Genomic DNA, 25,197 nt, shown 5'->3' on the forward strand with positions numbered 1-25,197 from the left:
TATTTTACAAAGTGGAATTTGACCAATTACTGAACAGAACTGTAACCGATCATGCACAAAACGTTGGGCAGAAAAAATAAATCATTTTGAAACTGGTAACACCCATTTGGAAATAAATCTTCTGAGTTTAGAATGACTCATATATTTTTATATTAGCCCTTTCATATTAGTCCTTTTAGCTCAAACATTTGCACTTGTATGTGAGACTGCAGGGCTTACAATATAATCCAAAATAACAAAAGCAATTTGTTTGCAAAGATACACCAAACCTGTGAATGTAAAACGAAAACCAAAATTCATTTTCACATAGGTGCTACACACCAATAAAAGATCTCCATTGCTCATTAGTTCTATGAGAAGTATACAGTAACAGCTGACACTTGTGCTGACCTCTGGGCTCCATGGCTTCATGGTGGGGGTGGTGGTAGTGGTGGTGGTGATAGTGGGGGCAAAGGGAATAATAAATGCACAGAGTGGTAGTCTCTGGGCCTCGATATCTTTGTCAAAATATTGTAAATAGTGTGACTTTCCAGTTGAACAGCCTCTGAGTGGTGTGTAAACAGCATGGCATTGTGCTATATAATGCCTTCTCGCCCGTTTCCCTTTCGTCTGAGTGCTCTGACACAGCCGTGACAGATGCAGCCTGGTAACGTGCTCCTGTGTTTGACAGCTGAGCCTTCACCTGACCACCTTCATCAGCATTCTGCCATGGAGAACGGTCTCAGCTTGCATAGACACTTTGTTAACACTAAGCCCAACACATAGTCCTGCACAGTCACTACACAGTGACAATATAAATATACCATGACCATATACCATGTTAAATACATATTAGCAGGTATATTGTAGGTATGATCATGGGAAGGGATGCTTGTCTGCCCATACTCTCAAATGTACATCAATAATTCAGCTGTACTATAGTTTTGTTCAGCTGCATACTGTACTATACGTGTGGCTGCTGCCAAAGAATGGATTTTTCGCCTCCTACACACACCCCTCTAAGGCATCTATGTCCAATGCAAGGCCTAAGTTTGGAGAAACCATATTGATACATAAAGGCCATTGTAACCTTAACATTCACATTAAAGAGCCCTGAAAGAAACCACCCATTTGCTTGCTGCGTATTCACATTCCACTTTTTCTTCCTGACTGCAAATAAATACTCTCAGATGTTCAATTCATAATTACAGTAACTCTAATTTACCCAAATTAATAATTCATTAATTTGCTTTTCTCAGAAGCATGGTGTTGTAAATTCTCAGCCATTGAGCTCTAAGGATTTAAGTATGCTTCTTGGAAGTGTAGCCATGGACGACCACACAAAACCAGACCAGATGGTCTAAGTCCAGATTCACCAGCAGCTTGTCACCAGGAATAAATGGGCCATTAGCTCTGGACAACTTTTTCACCTCCCAAACAGTGCCACTACAGGAAAGTCTCTTCCAACAAATCCCAAATCACCTCAGGTACGTACGTGGGCCTCCAGGTATGCCAAGAAACTCGAGGCCTATCTCAGCTGAAGATGCTGCTCTAGTTCCAGTCTCCAGAGACAAAGAACACATCAGAGAGAGACCAGCGGGTCTGAAGGAAAAAAATGCTCTGTATCCAAAGAGCATAGAGAAAGAAAAAACGATAAGAAATATGTTTTCATCTCTGATCTTTATCTACCGTCACAGCACAGACCAGATCAAACAAGGCTATCAGTGTGATTGTCCCTTTCCAGGTAAGAGTATGAACAGTTGGATCTTTGTGTCTGCAATCTGCTGTGCATGAGGATAACAAAGTCATTTTCATTAAATCTTCTCTCTAGCTAGGTTTTTAGGTAGGGTTCTCTTTTTAAGCAAAACTACAGCCTAACAATTCAAACAAAACAATCAACGTGATTCCACGTCAGTTTAGTCAGTTTAATCAACATTTAGAACTACGAACAATGAAAAATGCCAAAACACCAAGGCTCTAATCTGAGAGGTCATTAAGAGTCAAAATCTATCAACTCGAACTCGAAGAGGGACAGACAAAACTTTGGAATTGACACATGGACCGAACATGCAAATCCTAATATACAGGGCTATAATATTGTGCCATGCAAGGTTATTGGTTTTTGGATTTGTTTGGTCTACCTATCAGTCTTATTCTGAAATTTGGTCTGTGTGTGCTAGAGCAGTGGTTCTCAACCTTTTTCATATCAAGGACCCTAATTTAGTCCACATTAGGGCCACGGACCCCTGTTTGATGAGATTTTGTCTCTCGGACCCAAATCTGAGAATATTTTTATTGTTTGATATGATTTTGTCCAGAAATGTATGACTATCTGCATTATAGATAATCATAGAGAGAGATAACAGTCATAGAGAGAGATAACAGTGAAACTATGATCAATACAATCATTCTTCTACATTCTCTAATTGTGTTAACTTCTTGTAAATGAAATAATGCTGAAGTTTAACAATTCATCAATTTGCTGGGGACCCCCTGGAACCCCCCCAAAGGACCACTGGTGGTCCCCGGACCCCACATTGAGAACCACTGTGCTAGAGGCAGCACTGACACACACTATAAGGTCATGGAGAATAGTGCTTGCGTAGTATAGAAATGGTATACTTGGAAATTGAGTGGTCCATTTCTGAAATGTCCTATGTTCATTTTAACAAGAAAATTTTACTTTTGAGTGTCTAAGTGTCTAAGCAGCCGATTCTTGCTGCACGGTCAAGATTTTCTCCAATGTTTTACATTTGCATTTGATTGGATTCAGTATGCAAGTAAATGCAAATGGATGCCAGCAACATCTTGAGGTCATTTTGGCTAGCCAAAAATAAAATTTAATTGTAGTAATTCTAAAAGATATGCGAGTGATAAATGTGCCCCAGCCGCTGTAAAATCACCCTTGATGCTGGGCACAAGGCCAATCTTCCAATTCATTGTCGCTGGAGGTTGTTTTGTCTTTTTTGCCTCCATGGTCGACTCTAAGGCTGCAGCCTGGAGGGCTCATTCTGCCCTCATCGTTCAGCCAATCACAAGCCACCAGGCTCTTCCCAAGCCAACTGTGTTAGCCAGCTTAGCATTCTAGTTATAAACTATGGCTGTCAAATGATTTTTTTTTTTATTTCTCTAATTAATTGCGATTAATCTAATATGATCACATGTTAAAACTACATTTTAAAAAACTGACTGTCGTTTTGAACAAACTTGATGTACTTCTGTGATATTTGAATTCACTTTCACAGAGGTTGTATATAATATTGCTTTTATCCACACAGATGTCTGAAATTGTTTTAAATCTAAAGCTCCATTGAGCACTCCAGCTTACTACTCCATTGTATTTCCCTGACTTGGCTAAGGCGGCGGCCATAGGGAGACACACAGAATTATTGACAGATAGATTTCTGTCTGTCGGGATGTTTTGGAACGTGATGAATCTGTCCATCCAGAAAATGTTCAAATGGGTTGAACTCTAACTTAGTCAAAACCATGGGGTCAAAATGGATGAAAATCAGACAGTTTCAGTTTGTTCACACAACCATGGTAGAAAGCCAAAAAAGGAGCAACAGGTACCCCAAAAATTTGAAACTTTATTAAGTGAGTTAAAAAAATATGAATGCTGTTATCCATTCTAAATTAATTGCATGCAAACATTGACAGCCACATTAAACAAAGCCTTATTTAGCCAGGAAGCTAACCCTATCAAACATCTTAGCAAAGGCATTTTTGCATGGAATTTTTAGCATATCTGAGAATGTCTTATTTATTTGATCAATCATTTATTCTTGGCTAGCTTGCTTTGATGCCAAGCTGAAGCCCAACAAGCTAGCTGTCTAGCATCTGCTAGCTTGCTAGCTAGCTTAAAGGGAAATGCAAGTCCATTTCTAATCAACCACACAAATACGTGGAATGAACATAATTTGTTAACTTGTTAATTTGTGACATGTAAAGTGTTAAAATTCTGTCCCCCCAGCATGAAACGGAACATGTTTCAAACGTGTCCGCAGGAAATGAGAGTGAGAGAATGAATGAGGAAACAAGAGTCAAATTTAGATTTTTACCTAACGTTCCTCTTATTTAACCATGACCAAAGCCTTTCCCTATCTTAACCAAGTTGTTTTAGTTGCCTAACCTTAACACAGTGATTCTCAACCTTTTTCATATCAAGGACCCCAAATTTAGTCCACATTAGAGCCATGGACCCCCATTTGATGGCATTTTGTCTCTTGGACCCAAATCTGAGAATATTTTTATTGTCAGATATGATTTTGTCCAGAATTCCAAGACTATCTGTATTGTAGGTAGAGAGATAATCAAAATAGTCATTCTTTTACATTCTCTAATTGTGTTAACTTCTTGTAAATGAAATAATGCTTAAGTTTAATAATTCATCAGTTTGCTGGGGGACCCCCTGGAACCCCCTCAAGGACCCCTGGTGGTCCCCAGACCCAACGTTGAGAACCACTGCCTTAACAAACCAAACCTTAACCAAAGTTATTTTCATTGCTTAAACTAAACCTAACCTTAACCAAAGTTGTTTTACTTGCCCAACCATTAGCTGAAAATGCCGTGTCCAATTTGTGCTGACTTGAATTCAAGTTATTGTCACAGAATCCAATTCATGGTGGAGGAATAAATGTCTTTTTTTTAAACTTAAGTGAGTAGGCTACTGTGCAGTCATCGACAAAAAGATTGAATCTGTTCCAGAGCTGAAATTGCCAGGCCCAGGGTTAGGCCAAGTGGGCAGCTAATGGGAGTTCAACACTTCTGAATTATTTGGCTCATCCAGACGGGGACACTCAAATATGCTTATAGTTCGGAACTCCCTTTGACATTGCATTGTACTGAAAACGGGACGTGCCAAACTAGCATTTTGGTGCATTAGCTGCTTATGTGACCTGACAATTCCGGCTCTGGAACAGATTTGAACTTTTTGCCTATGATCGCAGTACTCCCCGAAGTGTAGAGAAAGACATTTTACTACTAAAAATGTGTGACGTTTCCCTTTCATGTAATTCAATGCATTAAAGTTAGTCCCTCAAACAATGCACACAGAATATAAAGAGTGGGTGCATGCTGTTTTTTCTGGAAGGAGCATGCAGTGAAAACCATCACACAGTATCGTTTCACATCAGCTGAGGATATCTGAAAAACCAGCCTAGAAGGAGGATACCATGTGAACTAGCACAGTAAGTAGAATTGTTTAATATCAGCATCTGAGGCTATATCTGACAAACCAGCCTGGAAGGAGCTTGAGGGTGCACTTTGAACTAGCACAGGAAGTAGTGTCATTTCATATCCAGCCTCTGAGGCTATCTGACAAACCAGCCTGGAACGAGGATGCAATGTAAACCAACACAGTAAGCAGTATGGCTTCATATGCCTCTGAGGCTGTCTGATAAACCAGCCTGAAAAAAGGTAGTGAATCGTATCAGCAGTTCAGGAATCCGGCTTCCATTTTGACTCAGACCAGCCTTGGAGGCACTAGACCATGTAAGGAGGCTGGCAAACATGAACCTGTGACCCAGCAGTGGAGCTAGCTGATAACTTGACAAATATAATGCACAGAAATATGCACCCTGTTTTAATAAGCTGGGTGCATTGTTTGAGGCTCTAACGTTGAATTAATTGAATTAAAAGCTAGCAGTAGAATGCTAGAGGCAGCCAGCTAACTTGTTAGCTAACTTGTTAACTTGTTAGCTGGCTGGGCTTTAGCTTGGCATTAAAGCAAGCTAGCCAGGAAATGACTGATAACAAATACATTGCATTAGGGTAAGCTTGCTGGCTAACAAAGGGATTGTTTAAAGCTAGTGTTCTGGCTAGGTTGGCTTTGGAAGAGGCTGTGACTTGGGTGGACGATGGGGGGCGGGACAAGCATTGCAGTCTTTCATCGGGGCAAAGAAGACTGACAAGCTCAGTGGAGCAACTCATCTTTCTCTCAATGACATCATCAAGTAACGAAGGAGATGTCAGCACCCAAGATGCTTAGCATTCTATGCAGAAGTAAATTGACCAGCACTGGTGTGATCAACAAACTAGTCAGTGGTTCATGGAGCAAAATTCTATCATTCTATTGTTTTTTCCTCATAATGTCAAACATTCTGTGCTTACCAATTCATTGGAATAAAGGTAATCTTAATGGAAGTTGATTGTTATGTTATTCCTGCAAAGGAATTTAGTAACTCAGTGAGTCTTATTTTGATGTAACATTGTTGCTAGTTTTGCTATTGAAATGTTCTCTAAAAGGCAGTTTGTAGCATTCGGACTTCTACTTCCCATTCATTTGAATGAGGCCATATAAATAGCCTGAAAACTGACATTTAACACGTTCGTGAACATATTCAATAACAGATTCAGCTACTGTGATTTTCATAGCATTTTTATTGATAGAAGAGAACATAGCGGAGGGATACCATTTAGGAGAGATAGTTCCTGTTTGGGAGACCGGATCTACTTTTTAAACGCTAATTGTAGTGTAAACCAAGATTAGAAATTCAAAATGAACCAATGACTGCTTTATTGTCTTAAAAGCTGAATATGTTGTTGAATCTGTCTACAAACATGTTAAATGTTTTCAGGCTATTTTTGTGGCCTCATTCAAATGCTACGGTCTTGGTGAGTAGTTTATATTATGGTTTTCATGGCGTTCAAGTGCTATTAAAACCACCATTTTAAAAAAAAGTGGAATATTGCTTTAAGGCCTTAAGGAGCGCCAACAGACAGAACAGCATCAGAGCTGTTTCCATGGATTATTTACTTTCTCATAGAAAGTTAAAAATCTTGGGTGTTGACATCTCCTCCGTTGTGTCTGGGCTCCTGGAGAGATCATGACCACCAGGCACCTCTCTTTAGCTAGTATAGCACTGAACAGATGTTTGGGGAGTGGCTAGTCTTGGCTGCTGTTGCTGCTAAGTCACTGTTGAAAACCCATCTTTTGCTAAAAGTTGAAATATTCAGAACTGTGTTCTCTCAGTAATCTGAGTGCAAAAACATGTTAAGATTTAAGTAGGCTACTGATTCCATTTCCATTGAAAATAAAAAAAGAAGCCTCTTGCACTGAAAAGATAAGTTACTGGTGGACAAACAGCCGTATTTCTTCGTAAATTATATTGAAATGGTGAAAACATTATGGACATATATCATGGATTCTGTTTTGAGGTTTGTTTTTTCTTGAATGGAGCCCTTAAATGAAAATGCAGGAAAACAGGAAAATCCCTCTGTTCAAATTATTAGTAGTGGTGATCTTCTCCAGCGGACTCTCTGGTGTGTTTCCACACTCCTGCGGTGGGAACTTATTTTGAGTGGGTAGGCAGATAAGTGAGACAGGATGAGGAAAGAAGCAGGAGGAAAAAGAACAACAGACAAGTAGCCAAGGATAGAGTGATGGTGGCAACCTGAGACAGAACCTTACTGCCCCCCTCTGGTGGAGATTTATACGTCGTTTACAATGAACCACGGACAATCAGAAAGATAAACTTGCCCATCCTTTTGTCTTACTGGATATGATCATGCAATGTGTTCTCTAGTAGCTTTTGTAATCTATCTAATTGCCAAATTACTCAAAAATACTCTTTTCTCAGTAGGTGCATTTACCTGGCATCTACTGTTTCGCCTGTCAGTCCTTTTTGCTGAACAATGCCTTTGTTACATATTTAAATGCCTTCCATTAGCATTCCCACATGTTGGCAGGCTATCTTTGGCTGATATTTAAAATCAATCCTTCTCACTTTTTAGCTGGAGCCCCTGGAATGAAAAAATTGGAACATTACAATATCTCTGAAAACCTTAGGCACTATAGCGTTGTCTCCTAGCAACCAAAGAAAGGGTTGGCAGTGCAGAGAGGTGACATTATCCCAAACCACCATCCGATGATTCCATCTGTATAGTTGAATACTTGCGTGTCCATAATTTAGTTGAAAGATTGGGGTCTCTGGCATAGAATCAGTCATGCAACAGAATGAATTGACTCAACAATGGAACATCTGATATATTCTGCTGACTGAGCTGCAGCTGTACCTTTTGTCGCCCAATAATCAACACTGAAAAAGAAATGATCTGTTCTATTCTGTTCTATTCTATTCCCAATTGCTAATGTGATAATGTGCAGAAACAGACAAAAAATATGCTTCGTTTCCTCATGCAATGCTTATTTCATTTTCAAGAATGCACATGATCACTGTATAACTAGATTTGAATTAAATGATAAATAACCAGGTGTAACACTTTGTTCCCAATTTTACCTAAACCAGAGGGTGTATTATGTGATATAGCTTGCACGCCACCCTCTTCTGAAGAGAATGCTTATTTGATTTTCTTCTTTTCTTTCAGTAGGGTTGCTGGCTTCTCCTTTACAACCTATTAGGAACAAACAAAAGCAGATGCACTCTTCAAAGCTCTTGTATCGAAGTGTCACAGCATAAATCTAATTACAGAATGTTCTCTAATCTAGACTCCGCCTCTCCAGTTCTCAAGTAAACCCCCCCATCCCCCCTCCCCACCCAACACACAGACAGAAAAATATACAGACAAACACGCACACATACCCTATTACACCAGCTCAGCCCCTAGTGTGACATGCATATTTTATAGACAACCTTTCACTCCGATCCCAGTCCTGAACCCAAGGGGGCATTCTGGTTAAAAGTCACATCGACTAGGCAAACATTTTCTTCCAGGCTGCCAAGAACTCAGCTGGATATGTGATAACTTCCATCAATGTTAATCTTGCCATCTTATTGGATGGCACTTGAGCTATGGAATAAGTGCTGTGCATGAAATGCCACTCCAAAAGAGGGTTGATATGCTCGATGATTTCTGATATTAAATATTGACTAGTAGATGTTGATCGAAAATGGAACAAAAAAAGACTGAAAAATAGTTTGTGCTGCAGCTGTTGGAGCCTGATGGAAATAAAGCAGTACAGTTTTGACACCAGAGGTTAAGACTGTCATTTGGAAAGGTTTATTGCTTTAGACAATATACAATACAATTGTGTGTACCAGAAACACCTTGAGGATTCTATATAGGCACTTTAAGCCACACCTCAACATTACATTACATTATAGCATCAAGTACATTTTGTCAACAGTGGTCAAACCGACCGTGTATCTCAGTCTTCATCAGCTAAGCTACAGAATCAGTTCCTGGTGAAATCCTGAAGATGCTGGCATCATTCTGCCGTCTTATTTCGTTTACATTTGAGCGATGAACTAGGGTACTTCTCAAGAGGCCTCTTAATTGGGGGATCCTGCCATGGGAGAGTGTGAAGCCTTTTTCAGTCTTTAACTAACTCCAGTGTCTTGTTTTTCAGGTGGAGCTTGGATGAGGTGTGTTACATTGCTGTGACAAAGCTGCTCACAGATTGCTGTATCATAATTACCCTCTCCCTTGATTTCCATGATTTCATTCATTATATTTACTGATATTAATTAAATAAAGAGTTACGTATTCTTTATTTCTACCTACACTTCTTCCCCCAGAATAGCCCCATATAGTGTTTGTGTAATTTTGTTTCAGCAGTCTCTGTGATAGGTATTATGAACAAGATTGAACAGCTCAACTTTGATTACCATGGACTTAATATCTTTCATTTGCACATCTCTGATAACAATTTCTCGATTTCTCTCCCCAGCAATAACAGATGTGGATAGGATGTCCCGGGGCCCAACTCCCCTGTGTTCCCCGGTGTTCCTAGCAGCACTGTTCCACGCGGGCCCTCAGGGAGCGAGGTGACCATGCATGATGTCATCCTAGCTCATAATGAGGTACGATCTGGCCGTGAAAACCCCAGGAGAGGGGTTACCTGGGACATGTGGGGATAGCGTCCCTTTAGGAGACACATGGATATACTTTGAAATTCACAAACACTCCCAAAGGCACTGGGTGTCAACTGCTAAAAGCCCAGAAAACTTAAAACTACTTTTTTTCTACACCAAGAACAAACACCTTATTATCACATTATCACCTCCCTGATTATAAATGGAAATGCCACTCAGTATAAGATTAAATTGTTTCTGTGGCATTGTATAGTTCAGACTATATTTATGGAAATGAATATCTCTCCCAGAGCTTGAAAACAGGCCCATCAGTTACTATAATGCACATCTTGGAACTGGTTTATTGCATGGATTGGATGGAGCGATGTCTGAAATTTCATCTATAGTTAATGATTAGTGATTAATAAAATCATTATTAAATGCCAAAGTATATTTATTTTTTGTGTTTCTGCTAAAATATAATTAGTCTGGCAAAACCTGCATAATTTAAATCTCAATTTAAATAGCTTTACTTACAATTACTCCTACCAACTCCTGTTCAGCATAACAATTGAGATGACTGACACACTGCATGTACTTTTGAAAAGCTGGGTAATGAGGTAACCAACTATCTACACCGTCTATATTTGTGTAAAAAAAAAAAAACATAACTCAAAGTGTTATGTGCTGCAATGTTCCTCTCACCTTCGTTGCTTATTTTTCTAAAAGGGGGTTTGTTTTTAAAGGATAATGGGCAGGCCGACCCCTTTGTATTTTTCTTTTAATGATGATGAGTGGGAACACTGAGAGGGAGAAAGTTGGGGGGGGAAGTCACAGGAGAGTTTCTGTTTCTGGCAAGCAGTGTTAGCCTACATGTGGATCCAGAGACAGAGGTCTTAACCAGTACAGCATCTCTAGACATTCCTCTCCAATATTTATTTTCTCTTCCTTCCCGTCGATCTCCTCCAGTCCACATCCTTGTCTCTTTCACTTTTCTTACCTGTGGACTTGGATGATTTCTCAAACAACGATATGCCTTGCAAGTTGCAACTCTCAGCTGGATGGAGGATTCAGTTAATGTAGGCCTAAATGTGCTGACAGTTTTAAATGCACTTGTTTGTAGCCAAACAAGAATCTGGGAAGGTGTGCCACAGAAAAATGTGTGTGTACTGATGTGTTTGTCACAGTACACAATTTTGGGGACCAACTATTTGCTCTAAATGTCTGGGTTTTGGTTTGCGGAAAGTTATCTACTGCATCTTTACAGCATATCCTAACTATAGCTTGGATAAGTTTCAGTTGTCACTACTAAAACCAGTATCCAATCAATAGTCATAAGCCGTCTTTGCACTGCTGACCCTGCTAAAAATGCCGTAGCAGAGCCAGGATAGAATTAATCATGATCAATTTCCACAAGCTTCTTTATCCACCTTTTACCGGTATAACCATCTTTACACTGTGGGAGGGGGATCCGCAGGAACCGCTGCATCTCATGCAACAATAAACTTTATCTCGTGGATGAGTGTTGTGTGATATTGTTTTACAAGTGGGCCATTTATATGTCCGGTACATTAAACTTTTGCTAACTAAACTGCTTGAATCTAAACTAAGTCTCCATTAAGCTAGTTTTGATTTTTTCCAGTTTTCCCTCACCTGAAGTAGACGACACTTGATCATTTGCCACAGTTTCCCACTGATAGCCCAAGTTCCACATGCACCTCCGCTCAGGTGATGGAACACTTGTTATAACGCAGAGGGTTGCCGTGGTTACCATGACAATTGCACAGGCATTTCTCTGGCTTTACTTTCCACGGACCAAATACTGGGACAGGTCTGGCTTTTCTCAGGTGGGGAGGTGGGTCAGAGCTGGGTTATTTTAACCCCCCTTTTCCCTGGTTTGACATCTTTATACAGAAATCAAACCTGGATCAGATTCACCAATAACCCAGTATATTGTTAAATGCTCTGTGTGAAGACAGCTATACCTTAACTGACTAATTTTCTGTTAGAGTTGCTAATCGGTATATACAATGTCTATGTGATTTTTGCATGGAAAAATTGCTTTATTGTGAATGTCTGTAGTTTTTCTATCCATTACACCTGCTTTACGATTCCATAGGGGTTTGTGTAAATGTTAAACTGCAACTGCTTTGGTGTTTAGTAGTGCATAAATGACTTACGATCCACTAACATTATAACTAGGATATGTTTGAAAATATGCACAGTTGAGGCAATGGTTCCTGGATCAAAAAATGCATTTGTATGAAAAATCTGGCAAATCTTTGGTATGTGATTCTTCTTCCTTGTTTTGAGCCAAAGGATACAGTAGTAATTTTTCACAAATACAAATGAAACTCCACTGGGTTAAATCAGTGATATTTCCCTGTCACTGATGCCAGTGCAATTGCCTTTGCTAGAAAGGAGTTTATTACAATGGGAACAAAAACAAAAAAATGCCATGTCTGTGCTTCTCTTTAATAATGGCATGGTTTGATGAGCAGTTTAAATCATTTCTGATTGCACAGGAAAGTACTTTGCCACACTTCTTTTAACACACATTAATGCAGATAATCTATTGTAAGCATATGCCCCTGCAAAAAGATTCATCCTAGTCCAATGACAGGATGATTGGGTATATCTTGGAAAAACTCCAAGTGCATTACTGCCATGTGACTTTTGTGACAAGAACTCATCAAATCATTATTCCCTAAGGACTGAAGGTGTTGAAGGCATCTCTCTCTCTCTCTCTCTCTCTCTCTCTCTCTCTCTCTCTCTCTCTCTCTCTCTCTCTCTCTCTCTCTCTCTCTCTCTCTCTCTCTCTCTCTCTCTCTCTCTCTCTCTCTCTCTCTCTCTCTCTCTCTCTGTCTTTCTCTCTCTCTCTCTCACACACACACACTCTCTCTATATTCCATTAAGCAGAGAAGCAGGGTCTCAAGGACAGCTGGGCACAGCCAACCTGCTGTGAGAGAAATTAAATGTACTTTCTTCACCAATCAATATCCCACTGTGTGGCGATGATAGAGGGTTGTTGGGGTGAGGAGTGGAGTGTTTATCTGACATGACATTGTCCTCAGAGCTCAAAGGGTCATCACATTCTCTGTTTCTGCAAACTTTGTCCAGAATGCTCTAGACCTGCTAAATCAGCCCTTCTCACAAATGTCTCGGGGTGACCTGCAAGGAAGATATCAGATACCCAGAGACATCCTTTTCAACAAAAAATTACACTTTCAGTATAGATGTGATTCACATGTAATCATGAATACAATTTATCAAAAGTGACAATGTATCCTCATATCCCGTGGTGCTACATCCATTATTTACCTTTTCATTACATGTCACTTTCAAGGTCAGATCCAGCCCACTACCCATTTTGATCTGGCTTGCATATGAATTTGAGATGTCAGTTTATTTTGGCCCAGCTAGTTGCAGCTACAGTTGGTGGAATTACAAGTCCCAGTTTTCCACAGAGAAAGAAATGTTACTATCACATGCCACCCCTTCCTTTACACTTTCACCTACAGTATAGCTGCCCATCTTTTTCTCACACTTAGCATGCAATGACGTTAGGTTAAAATGGGTAAAAAAAAAAAAAAAAGGAAGACTGATACTAAACACAGACACTATAACAGCATTGGTGTCTCTCCTTTGCCTTGTGGAAAAGTGCAGCGAAGATTCTACATGATGTGTGAGAGAATCACCAGTTTTGTGGCCAGTAAGGGGAAGACTGTTTCCAAGCTTGATGATGAAATGGTGGTTATGCAACTTGACTTCACTTTGCATGACACAACGGAGCATCTCAATGCCCTGAATGTGAAACTGTAAGGACACAAACTGGTAACAACAAATATGCATGGCACGATGAAAGCCTTCCAAACAAAGCTGCATTAATGGGAGAGCCAAATGCAACAGGACAACTTTGCTCATTGTTAGTCAGTGGCAAATATGCTCACCACCGCTACTTTCCAGAGAGTGGGATACGAGCACAAATTATACACAGCACAAACTCAAAGCAGAACAAGCAAATAGTAAACATGTTGTCCCCCACCAGTGATGTAGTTCCACTCTTGGGTCAGTCAGTGATTGCTGAGTGAACTTGAAATATGAGTGAAATTGTATAAGCATTTTCGTATGGGACAATGAAAGGACAGATTGACCATATATTTCTGTTGCCTACTCTCCTCAGAATTAGGCTTACAAGTTATATCTTGAAATGTAGTAACGGTAATTGTCCTTTTTTTACTCAATACAGTACAAAATATAAGAACTACAATACACAATAAATACAATCCGTACATTACACAATGTACACTACAATACAATTTATAATACAATATACAATATGACGTACAACACCAGGAGCTTGAGTGTTATGAACAATATATATGCTAAATGATAAGTGATATATGGTATTGCACAGTAGGTAAGTGGTAATATGATATAAGTAGTCAACACTGATGGCACAGTGGTAGTGCAGTGATGAGTGCAATAACAGTACAACAGTCCAACAACTGTACAATAACTACAGTGTCTTGTGGTTAGAGGTTTGCCCAAAAATTCTCCATTGACTCTCACTTCAACACGTCAACCCAGTCTGATGTGTCCACTCAGTCTCCAAGTGTGTAGAGTGTGTAGACTATTATGTTACCTAAACTTTAACTGTATTGCTTTACCACTGAGTCCCCATTTATTGTCCCCCACATTGTATGATAACTTTAACTGTATGACCTGCTTTACCACTGAGTCCCCATTCATTGTCAATGCCGCCCCCTAGCGGCACAAAGTCAACGTTACAGTGTGACTAACTAACGAACGAACGGACGGAGACCGATCCATAGTCCCCCCTTTGGTGGGGGACAATTAAGCAAATTCCTGACCTTGATGCTCAGAAGCTGAGCATCTTTGAATTTTTTTACAAATACCTTCGCAGTTCCTGTGGAGAGGGTCACAGAATACTGGAAGATACAAATTAATGAATTATAGTATGACAGTACACTGAAGAATGAAAGAATTGAATGTCTTGAAGTGAGAGAGTTTGCCATTTCATCCATGATGATGCCACAGCTCCGCCCTCAGGCTGCCCAAGTGCTGCGCATGTTTGGAAGTGCATATTTGTGTGACCAAATGTTCTCCATGATAAAGATCAGCTTATCATCCCACGTCCCACCTAAAAGGCAAATATACTATTTTCTTTCTGAGCAGCCTCACTTTTCATTGGCTTTACTCCAAGGAGAGATGACCTTGCATAAAAAAATGTGCCAGGTGTCCAGTGAGAGTAAATAGATCAAAGAATAATCTTGAATTAATGCCACCCAGCCATTGATGTGCCATATTTAGGCCTGATTTAGGCCTGCAGTCAGAACCTAACATGGTCAAGATAGTCCTTATATTACCTCAAGATTCATTCAGTTTGCTTGACTAAATGACATACTCAAACACTGATATGTGAGTTTGATATTTAGGCCTGTGAGTGAGGCAGCTATTGGCACCAGAATGCATTGGCTGAGATTGGTTACTTAGCAGCAAGGCCATGGGCCTCTATTCCAATGTTTGTGTGTTTTCTGTTCCTACACTTAGGTCATGGCTTAGTCTAGTTTGCCAGTGGCTGTGAGACAGGAGTTGGGAGAATATTGGGATGTTTTCTTGGGTATCAGGCATGTAAATGCTAGATGTGCCCTAAATGCCTTGTGAAATCAGTTTCCTTTAACAAATACCTTAAACACTACAGTAGTTACATGGGCACTCTCCCACATCTAGTACTCATCTCACAATGTTGATCACAGTTTGTTGGTTCCATGGCTCTATCAATGAGTTTGACTTTGCTAGTGTCTCAGACCCAGCACCTTACAGCTATATATAGGACAGGGATAGACAACCATGTGCCGTGATGTGCTCAGTATGAAGGTTTCCTTCATACTGAGCACACATGGTCGCTTATAGGATAATATGCGAATTGTATTAATTTTGTTGTATACTTAATTCTTTGACTTGGATATTGTTGGAAATTTTATTGACATGTTTGAATTGCAATATTCATTTTAAAATTAGCGTTAAGTGTATTTCATTGCATGTCATTTCATTTATTTGCATTTTTTACATTATGAAATGGGATATGCCTTGTTTGTAGACAGGTGAAAATAAGATTATAAAAGATAGTGTAATTCTTAGTAAGCATACAGTTTGAGTTTGAGATAATTTGAGCAATCAGTTGGTAAGAAATTAAGGCTACAAATTTGAACAACTATTTGGTGGTGTATGGCACTTCTACAGTTCAATTTACATCCATTTTAAACTGGTGCTATTAAGAACCTTTAAGTGTGGGTGAAAAGATAAACAAACCAAAGTCATTATTTTGACTAAATGCCATTAAGGCTACACAGCCAGTGGTTTGTCATGTTGTCTCTATGTTAGTAGACTGTATAACACAGTCAAAAACTCAAGAGTTGTTAGCTTGCTTTGTTAAAATATGTAAAATATGTTAAGATAAATAAGTTCCCAGTTCCCAGTGCCCAGTTCTTGACTTGACTTGCTGAGTAGGAAGAGGAGGACACCGGGGCCTTGGCTTTCTTTCTCGACACCATCCTCAAGCCTTGACATTTCATTGTAAACCCAACCCCCACTTACCTTCACTTAAGCACCCCTTCTCTATGTCTCTCCATCAGACTCAAGCACACTTCCTGATCACTCCCTCTTCCCCCCCGTCTCCTTCTACCTTTCCCAGTGTTGTTCATCTCATATCTGTGGATTGTGCTATCCCCTCCTTCTTTCCACTGTGTCTGATCATTACTTGCCATGGTCATGGTCCAGGTGAGTCCCCAGCAGAGTTTCTATCCAACTATCGCATCCAAAGATGACACTGAACAGATTATGCACCATGTTACAACGGGAAACAGCAGTAACTGACAGGCCTATTAATGTGTACCAGCTGACTCCTACAACCTCATTTGTACAGGCAAGCTGGCAAAAATGCTAGTCAGCCTCATCATCGCTGTGCTTGATGCTGCAGGACTTTCCTTTCCTAGACCACCAGCTATGAATTCATACACATGCCAACCAAGACACATTTGTAATTTGAATGTGACTGAGCATGTGCTTATACTCTTTCTATTTAGCAGGCACAATAAGAAAAATGATGGCCCTCCCAAATGTGTATTGTGGCATTTCAAACCCTGGATCAGTTTCATTTTGGTTAATAAATATCAGCCATCATATCTCGTCAAGCTCCTCTGAGGAGATGATGCAGACAGTGAAAATGACAATAGACACATAAACATTGGCCTTTGTGGCATAATTAATCAAAAGCTAATACTGAACTACCTGTCCCTCAATCAAACACTACAAAGAAGAAGCCACAGTGTGTCTCATCTACCCTGTATAGCAGCAACTCTAAATTAGTTATGACAACTATAACACTAAATGTCTCCCCTGAGACACATTTCATATGGGAGCTCACCTTTTAGGAAAATATACTGAGAATGGGAAGTTTTTAGTGTAGTGAACACTGAAAAGTTTATAATGACTGCAGATGCTGACAGTGCATCTTGATGCTGCGATTCACTCTGCTGAATACGAAGTGCACATTTCTCCCAATAGTGTAGTTCCTGGTTTCTCAGAGTGTGGGTCAGAGTAGTCATATGTTTTCATGGTCCTGGGTCCCAAGGCTAGAGGCTAAATTTCACACATTGGTTTTGGACTTCAAAAGTTTAAATAACCATGCATTCATATAAAAATAGAAAGTTATTCCTAGTACGTAGTTTTTCATCAATGACTATTGATGAGACATAATATCTCCTGAGTGCTGAAGAGCAAAAACCATACAGTGTGCTGGACTGCTCAGGGCTTGTCGTCATTAAAGTATTTTAAGGCTGCCAGAGAAAGTGATTAATTACTCAGTAGGAAGAAGGAAAATGGTGCAAAATTACTGACTCTTCCATTATAGTGAATCTCTAAAAGAAATTAGCTGGAGAACAGGACTAGATTTGCTCTAGTTTATTCTAACACTGAGTTTTTTTTAACTGCTGTGAAAGCATACTTATATTAGAGAATCTAGGAAAATCTTTCATGAAAACACTGGTATAGACGTAAAGGGGTCATACAAAACTCCTGATAAACCTGAATAGTGGAAATATTATTGTGGCAAACAGCATGTGCAACAGGGAGAAAGATGGAAGGAATAAAGAGATGACAGGATAATAGGAGGGAAGGTGAGTGTGATGATTACAGTGTTAAAACAAATAACAGAACTCTCATCCAGCAATGCTTAAGTTGGTTCGTAGGATATAGGCCTATATACCAATACATTATGACAGAAGGCTTGTAGTAAATGTAGTAAATGAAGCATACCAGCAGATCACAAATCTTTATGTAGTCTCTTGTAACAGAATCTAAACATGTCTGGACACATATATATGAAGTAAGAAAAATGACAAGAGCCTCCTATTCCTATTCTGTTTTATGCATATGGGCCCGGGGTACCAGATGCTCTGATGTATGTATTCTGTATAGATTCTCTATTTATTCTCTATTTACATTTGATACTGCATTGTCCTCTATAGCTGTGTTTTAGTTTTAAAAAGGTGCACAGACCCATTCAACATATATACTTATTACACAGTAATGTGAAAACACAAGCAACAGAGGAGGTACATTGTGTCTGTTTTTACACAGGTCTACACTACCACCTTGTGGTACATACCAGAAAACCTACTTGAACATAATATAGCTAAAAGGCTCATATACTGTGCTGAGTTTATTAGGTAGGGATGGGCAATATATACAATAACTTTTGATGTTTTGTGATTTGAGTTTGGCAGGTGGGGAAATAAATCGGCAGGTAATTGGCAGCATTTCTGTATTTGATTTCTGTATTGAATATATTTGCCAGAGGTTAGTGTTGTTGTTTTTAAATAAAAATGTATCTTACTAATCAAAAGGCATTCCTATAGAGGCTTTGTCCCCTGGTAATGGATGTTTTTATTGTTTGAAATGTATGGGGCATTAAGGAGCTAGCATATCCATATGGCATAATCCTGTTATCCTGTATCCCGGGCATACAGCTTCATAAGTTTTATTTTACTCCCATTTGATTAAATAGGATGTCTTTTTATTTATACATGATGGGTTGATTTATGTTGGAAATGTGAAGGAGCTAATAGGATGTTACTGTATGCCCTATGGGAATGCCCAGTTGTCCTCTATGGGACTTTACAGTGTATGGAGGAGGGCCATGCACTCTCCATACCTAAGACAAGTCTCATAGTCTAACAGGGGGATATATGTGTGATATATGTATGAGTGTATGCATGTTAGTGTATATGCACATGGACAAACTATGTGTGTATATATTTTTATGTGTGTATATATATGTGTATGTATAAATAGCATATTTTCTATATTTTTGTTTGTTGATGAATGTGCAGTTGTTTTTTGGTTTTTGTACTTTTTCTAATTTGTTAATTATGAAATAAATTGTTTTGAAGGAAAACCTTATTCAAACCTGGGGACATTAACTGGTTTAGTGACATTAGGGTGGCAGCTCTGCTGTTTGCGGTTGATGTCGTTGTCCTGGCTTAATCTGACTGCGATCTCTGATGTGCCCTGGACAGTATGCAGCTGAGTGTGACAACTGACTGGGAGGAGACGCTTCCACAAAATTCAGCGTCACGGGGCTGTTAGATTCTTAGTCTTGTTCTAAAATATTTTGTTCATTTACATACATTTTTGGAATTATCGGTTACATTTTCTTTGTACTCATTGAACAATATTTTGCATAGATTCCAGAAAATATTTTTTTTCTTTTTGTAGGACAAGAAAATGATGTCATCAAATATATGTGTATTATCTAGTACTTACCATAGCATATTTACCTGATTGTCTAGAATAGATATTAAGGTATACGATATCACAATCCAGACTCACATCAATACGTGAAACCAAACATGGTGAGCACGTGAATGACCAGAGTGAACGCATCCACAGAAACTGACGACGGGCGCGCAGCACACACAAACACACACAAGCGGCTCCGTGAAAGTAAAAATCAAGGATAGTTAACTTGCGCTCTGCGCGTGTCATACATGCACTTGCGCACACAAGTAAATGCACGTTCAATTACACAACGCGTCGGACACAAGACAATATATTCCTACATTAACTAAGGTTACATTAACTTATTAACTTATGTCTAATGTGACACAAGGTCCGGTCCGGATTGATTTGTAGTTCGGTCCGGATCTGGACCTTGGTCTGGAGTTTGAGAAGCCCTGCAGTAGAGGAACTGGGTAGTGGCTGACAGACCAGACAGAGAAAAGCGTGGTAGAAACTCAAACGTTGAAAAATCCAAGGAAAACAAAACAGATTAACTCAGCTCTACCTCTCCTGCCCCCCCTCAGATACACAAATTGATGGCCGCATCTCCACATGTCTCAAAGACATCAGTGCTTGGATGTCTACGCACCACCTCAAGCTCAATCTTGACAAGACAGAGCTACTCTTTCTCTCTGGGAAAGATTGCCCTCTCACAGACCTCTCCATCTCCATTGACAACACCCCTGTGTTGCCCTCTCAGACTGCCAAGAAACTAGGGGTGATCCTGGACAACCAGCTGTCCTGCTCTGCCTACATTGCAACGACAACCCGCTCTTGTAGGTTCTCCCTCTATAACATCCGCAAAATTAACCTGTTGCTTACGAGGGAAGCAGCACAACTCCTGGTCCAGGCACTTGTCATCTCCCGCCTGGACTACTGCAACGTTCTTCTGGCCGGGCGACCTGCCTCTGCCATCAGACCTTTACAGCGCATTCAGAATGCTGCAGCCCGTCTGGTGTTGAACCAACTAAAATTCTCTCATGTCATTCCCCTCTTCGGTCGCTTCACTGGCTTTCCATCTCTGCACGCATCAAATTCAAGACACTGGTACTCGCCTAGAGCAGTAGATCAGACGGCCCCTCCCTATCTGCAATCTACGGTCAGGTCCCAAACCTCGCCTCATTCCCTCCGCTCCTCCACTGTTGCAGGTCGCCTCGCCCCTCCATCTCTACGTGGGCTCAGAAGTCACTCATCCCGGTCGCGACTCTTCTCATCCCTGGCGCCACAATGGTGGAACGAGCTCCCCCCTTCTTTCGGCGGAGACTAAAGACACATCTCTTCAGGTTACACCTGGACCCCTCTTGAACTAACCTATCTTCTTACCCTTAAACCTAAAATCAAAAATCTAACCTAAAATTCAACGAATGCTACTTATTCCTATTAAAAAGGCTTAGCTGATGAAGACTGTGATGCACAGTTGGTTTCACTACTGTTGACAAAATGGTACTTATTGTAAGTAGCTTTGGACAAAAGAGTCTGCTAAATGACATAATGTAATGTAATGTAATTGCTCAGAGAAAGGCAAGCATGTTAAAAAGGAACGGGACTGTTTCCGAGCCAAAAGTAGAGTAAACATTGCCATTGCCAAAGATGAAGCACAGATCCTGTACAGGCCCATAGCGTGTATGTTCAATATAATTCGTAATAATGTTACCTAAAGTTTGTCGCCCTATAGAGGCCATCTTATGAAGTGTTGATGACTGACTGTCTGACATGAATATGCCTCGTGATTCCTTCAGCTGCGCAGTGGGAAAAACACTCCGAGATGAGTAGGAACAATAAAGAGAGATGGCTGATTTCCATAATTCAGACATTTACATAAACCTATGCATAGCCATCCAAACTTATTATTTGTCTATACTAGAACTAGACTGTTTTGCTTGCTTTGGTATAGTGCACTGCATAGCCTGTTTGCCTTCTGCAATACAGATTTAGTCATCTTTATTAGGATAATGAGGGGGAAATCCAGCATGGTTCATTTATCAAATATGGTTGACAAAGTTAGTAACCTAGGTATCTACTGTATGTTATACCCCAAATAAACTATAAGCCAGAAGACCACTGTTATCACTTCCTTATAAAAAAAAAAGATCCATACTTGCCAGTGAAGAAAAAAGGCAGCTTGTGTAGCCAGCTTTAGTGCCTCCATACAGATGGCATTCAGTTTAGATGTTCTCTGAGGTAAATATGATGGGTATTGCCACTGTTTAGACAAGGATACCCAAAAAAAGCACAAAAGGGAAAACACTTTTTATAAGAGTCTAGGTAAGCCAAACAAGGATAAAAAAAGGAGAATTGTCCACTCTTTTAAAAATGCCTTTATTATCTTGTTACGTCCAGCAAGGAGGATCATTTTGACAGGTGTGAACACGCCATGTGCACTAGCAAGAGCTAGCAAAAGGTTTGCCAAAAATTGTCGGTCTCAGTCCTCTTTTTCGATTAAGTCCGACCCAAAGAGAGGAAATGACGATATGTGCAAAATGTTTTGTTGGTCATGGTGTCATGGTGGGTTGTTTTTAACCAAATTACAGCAAAGAGGAAATATGACCCTAGCTTGATTGATATTGTAATTGCCTAGCCAGTAGCGATTATATAATTTTCAAGCAATATTCCACTTATTTTTTAACATGGGGGTTATTCGGCTCTTGACTGCCATGGAAACCATAATATAAACTAATAACCAAGATCAGATGCAGTGGGGACGAGTTTGTAACATTCAGATTTTTACTTCCCATTCATTTGAATGAGGCCACGAAAATAGCCTGAAAACTTACATTTAAACTGAACCAAAGTAATTACATATGTCAATTACAGTAGTAGTTATAAACATTGAGACTACATTAGTTTTCTTTTAGAGTTGAATAGGGATAAGTTAGATCTTTTGCTAACGCTTTATTTTAGTTAATTTCTTATTTTCTATATAACTACTACATAATGTAATGGTTCTGTCTTGGAAACAACAGGAGAAATTGGAGGAACTTTCCAACTACCTCTTTCTCTATTCTCCCTATAATTAGAACATAATTTCATGGTTCTTTCCAGGAAACCTCTTAAGAAATGAACAGTTCCTTTCTAGGAAATATTAGGAAATTGCAGACCTGGAAAATAAAGCGTTACCAATCTTTTTTTATTTTAGATTTCTCTAGTAGTGGTGATAATGTTTTTGCCATGTTATGCTAACATACAGTAATTATCTGAACTCACTCACCAGTTTAAATCTCTGCAAAGGTATTCCACTTAAATCCACAGGACTTCTTTCAGTGATGTTGACAAAGCGCGCCTCCAGCACGGCCACCGCACACATCACATGTACCCACCTGGAACACACACACACACACACAACAGCCATGGTAAACTGCATGCTTATTGGCTATTTTGTGTGTTGTAATGATAATTACTTGACCCTCTTTCTTTGCTTCCAATATTTTTCCAGCAACTCTACTAACAATTTGAATTTTTTCAAAACTTTATTTTAATATAAGTATTCTTTCCCAAAGGATGAAATGATCTTTTTTCATCTGCTTGGGACGCAGGCTGCGGCTTGGGACGCTTGGGACACAATCAATTTGATTTGAATAACTGAATGTATGCCAGTTCAAGGGTGAGGGACCATTACCAAAAGCCGGATGTACTAAAATTGCTAGATATCCTCTCCTGCTCCTTTCACCCAGTGTCCTGAAGACTCTTCAACAACTTACTTGTTGTTATTGGCTTTCTGCAGGGCTCCGCCCCCCAGCGAACACAAACAGCAATTCTGCAAAGAGGAGACACAATCAATCAACTGTCCAGATATTAAACTTTCTGCAAAAACAAAACAGCGATCAAACAGATACCATGACATTTTGAATTGTATTTTGTGACCTTTAATTCTAAGTCACTTGTCACATTGTGGGTGAAAATGTTTGAGTATTGGCTCTTCCACTGCTGTGGCATGTTAACTTTACTGGTATCCCTTATTCAAGCAAATGGCTACAGCTAGCTGCAAACAAGCTCATTAGTGCCACCTAGTGATTTAAGAGAGAAATTTATGAGAGAAAATGAGAGTTAAGTGCAACATTGTCCATCTCATCTCATCATTGTCCAGGAAGAATGAAATAGAACAAAACATTTTAGCATAACTGAAGAACAAATGCAGAATGACTAAATATATAACCTGGTATATAAACACTGAGACTTATCCCATTGAAAAACAACAATAACAAGCCATCTTGAGTAAATGCACCCTGTCAGGAGTGTCCACTGACCTCAGTCATGGCGTTGGCCTTGCAGCATGCACACTTCCACTCCTTGGTCACACTGGCTGGGTCTACACCATAGCAGCCTAGAGTAAACACACACACACACAAACATAATCTGACACATCTGCTGCAGAGCTGAGTTGATAGACAGAGGTGTCATCAGCTGTTTAAAACTAATTATTAATTACATACCTGGGACACTTTTTCCTCTGGCACAACTTTCACATGACAGCAGCCATGTTGGCTCCACATTCCTGCTCTCTGGCTGTCACTAAGTAACTACTGATTCTACGCCAGCTCTCCTCAAAAATGTTGGGCATCTCACCATGTTGTTATTGAGGACAGTGGCTATGTTTACATGCACAGAGAATTCAGTTCTTTACCCAGTTATTAAAGTAACCAGGGTTTGGACTGAGAAATGTAAATGTCTTAACTTGGTTTAGAATAACCTGGCCAAGCTTATACTCAAATTATGAAAAACCCAGTGAAAATGCCTTGTCAGATTGGTTTGTCAGAATGGTTTACTGTGGCGTGAAAACAGCTTATTGCTTCCGTTTTTTGTTTTTGATGTCAACAAAAAACAAGGTGACAACAATACTTACAATTACTAGTGGGATCATCCTTTCTTTCCCATGTATTAGACACCACAGGTGAACAGGAATAGTCTGTTAATTTGCATATTCATAACAACAGGGTTATACATCTTAACCTGAAAAAGACCTTAACCAGAGTACGGCCAAATTCCAGCTTACTTGTGCATGTAAATGTAGCCACTGTTACATATTTGCAACCAACTCTGAGTTCAAAGTAAAAGGCAGCAACATGGCTTCCCATTCAGTGCAAGCTAGACATATTGTTTCTTCTTCTCTCGTCTCAACTTTAGCATCTTTGTATTGGTTACATATAGTTTAGGAAATTCATTCAAAGATTTTACTTGTCACCTTTAAGGTGCAGATGGGTCTAGCACCAAGCTATTTTTAATTTTTAATGCCCTATGAGTCAGAGTGTAGCCTGAGATCCTCAGTCAGGCCCCTATTGGCTGTTTCAAAGTATAGATTAAAAACAAAATGTTCCTACTGGCTCTTCCACAGTTTAGATTGAAAACAAGAGGCTGCTAAATCTATATCATCTTTTAAATCACTTCTTATAACTCACTTTTATCGACTTGTTTTTCTATATGCATTTATCCTTTATTAAATGTTATTGACCTTCCTTTATGCGTTGCTTTTATGTTCTTGCTTTGCTTACATGGCTCTTTCATTTGTAGCATTTATCTTTTTGTTTTGGTCATTTTTGTCACAAGCCCACTTTTCTAAGGCTACGGCCTCCATGGAATGCTGGCACATAGAACTACGGCCAGT

General features: G+C 39.6%; 1 pseudogene; it reads left to right on the forward strand.

The window, feature by feature from the left end:
* LOC139650529 (uncharacterized) overlaps positions 1-20,865 on the forward strand; it is a 41,725-nt pseudogene extending 20,860 nt beyond the window's left edge.
* The last annotated feature ends 4,332 nt before the right edge of the window (positions 20,866-25,197 follow it).

The sequence above is a fragment of the Centroberyx affinis genome, unplaced genomic scaffold (genome assembly GCF_046629955.1).
Source record: "Centroberyx affinis isolate AG114_WGS23_722 - 3 ecotype Tasmania unplaced genomic scaffold, CSIRO-AGI_Caff_v1 ptg001506l_1, whole genome shotgun sequence".
In the NCBI taxonomy this organism is placed as follows: domain Eukaryota; kingdom Metazoa; phylum Chordata; class Actinopteri; order Beryciformes; family Berycidae; genus Centroberyx; species Centroberyx affinis.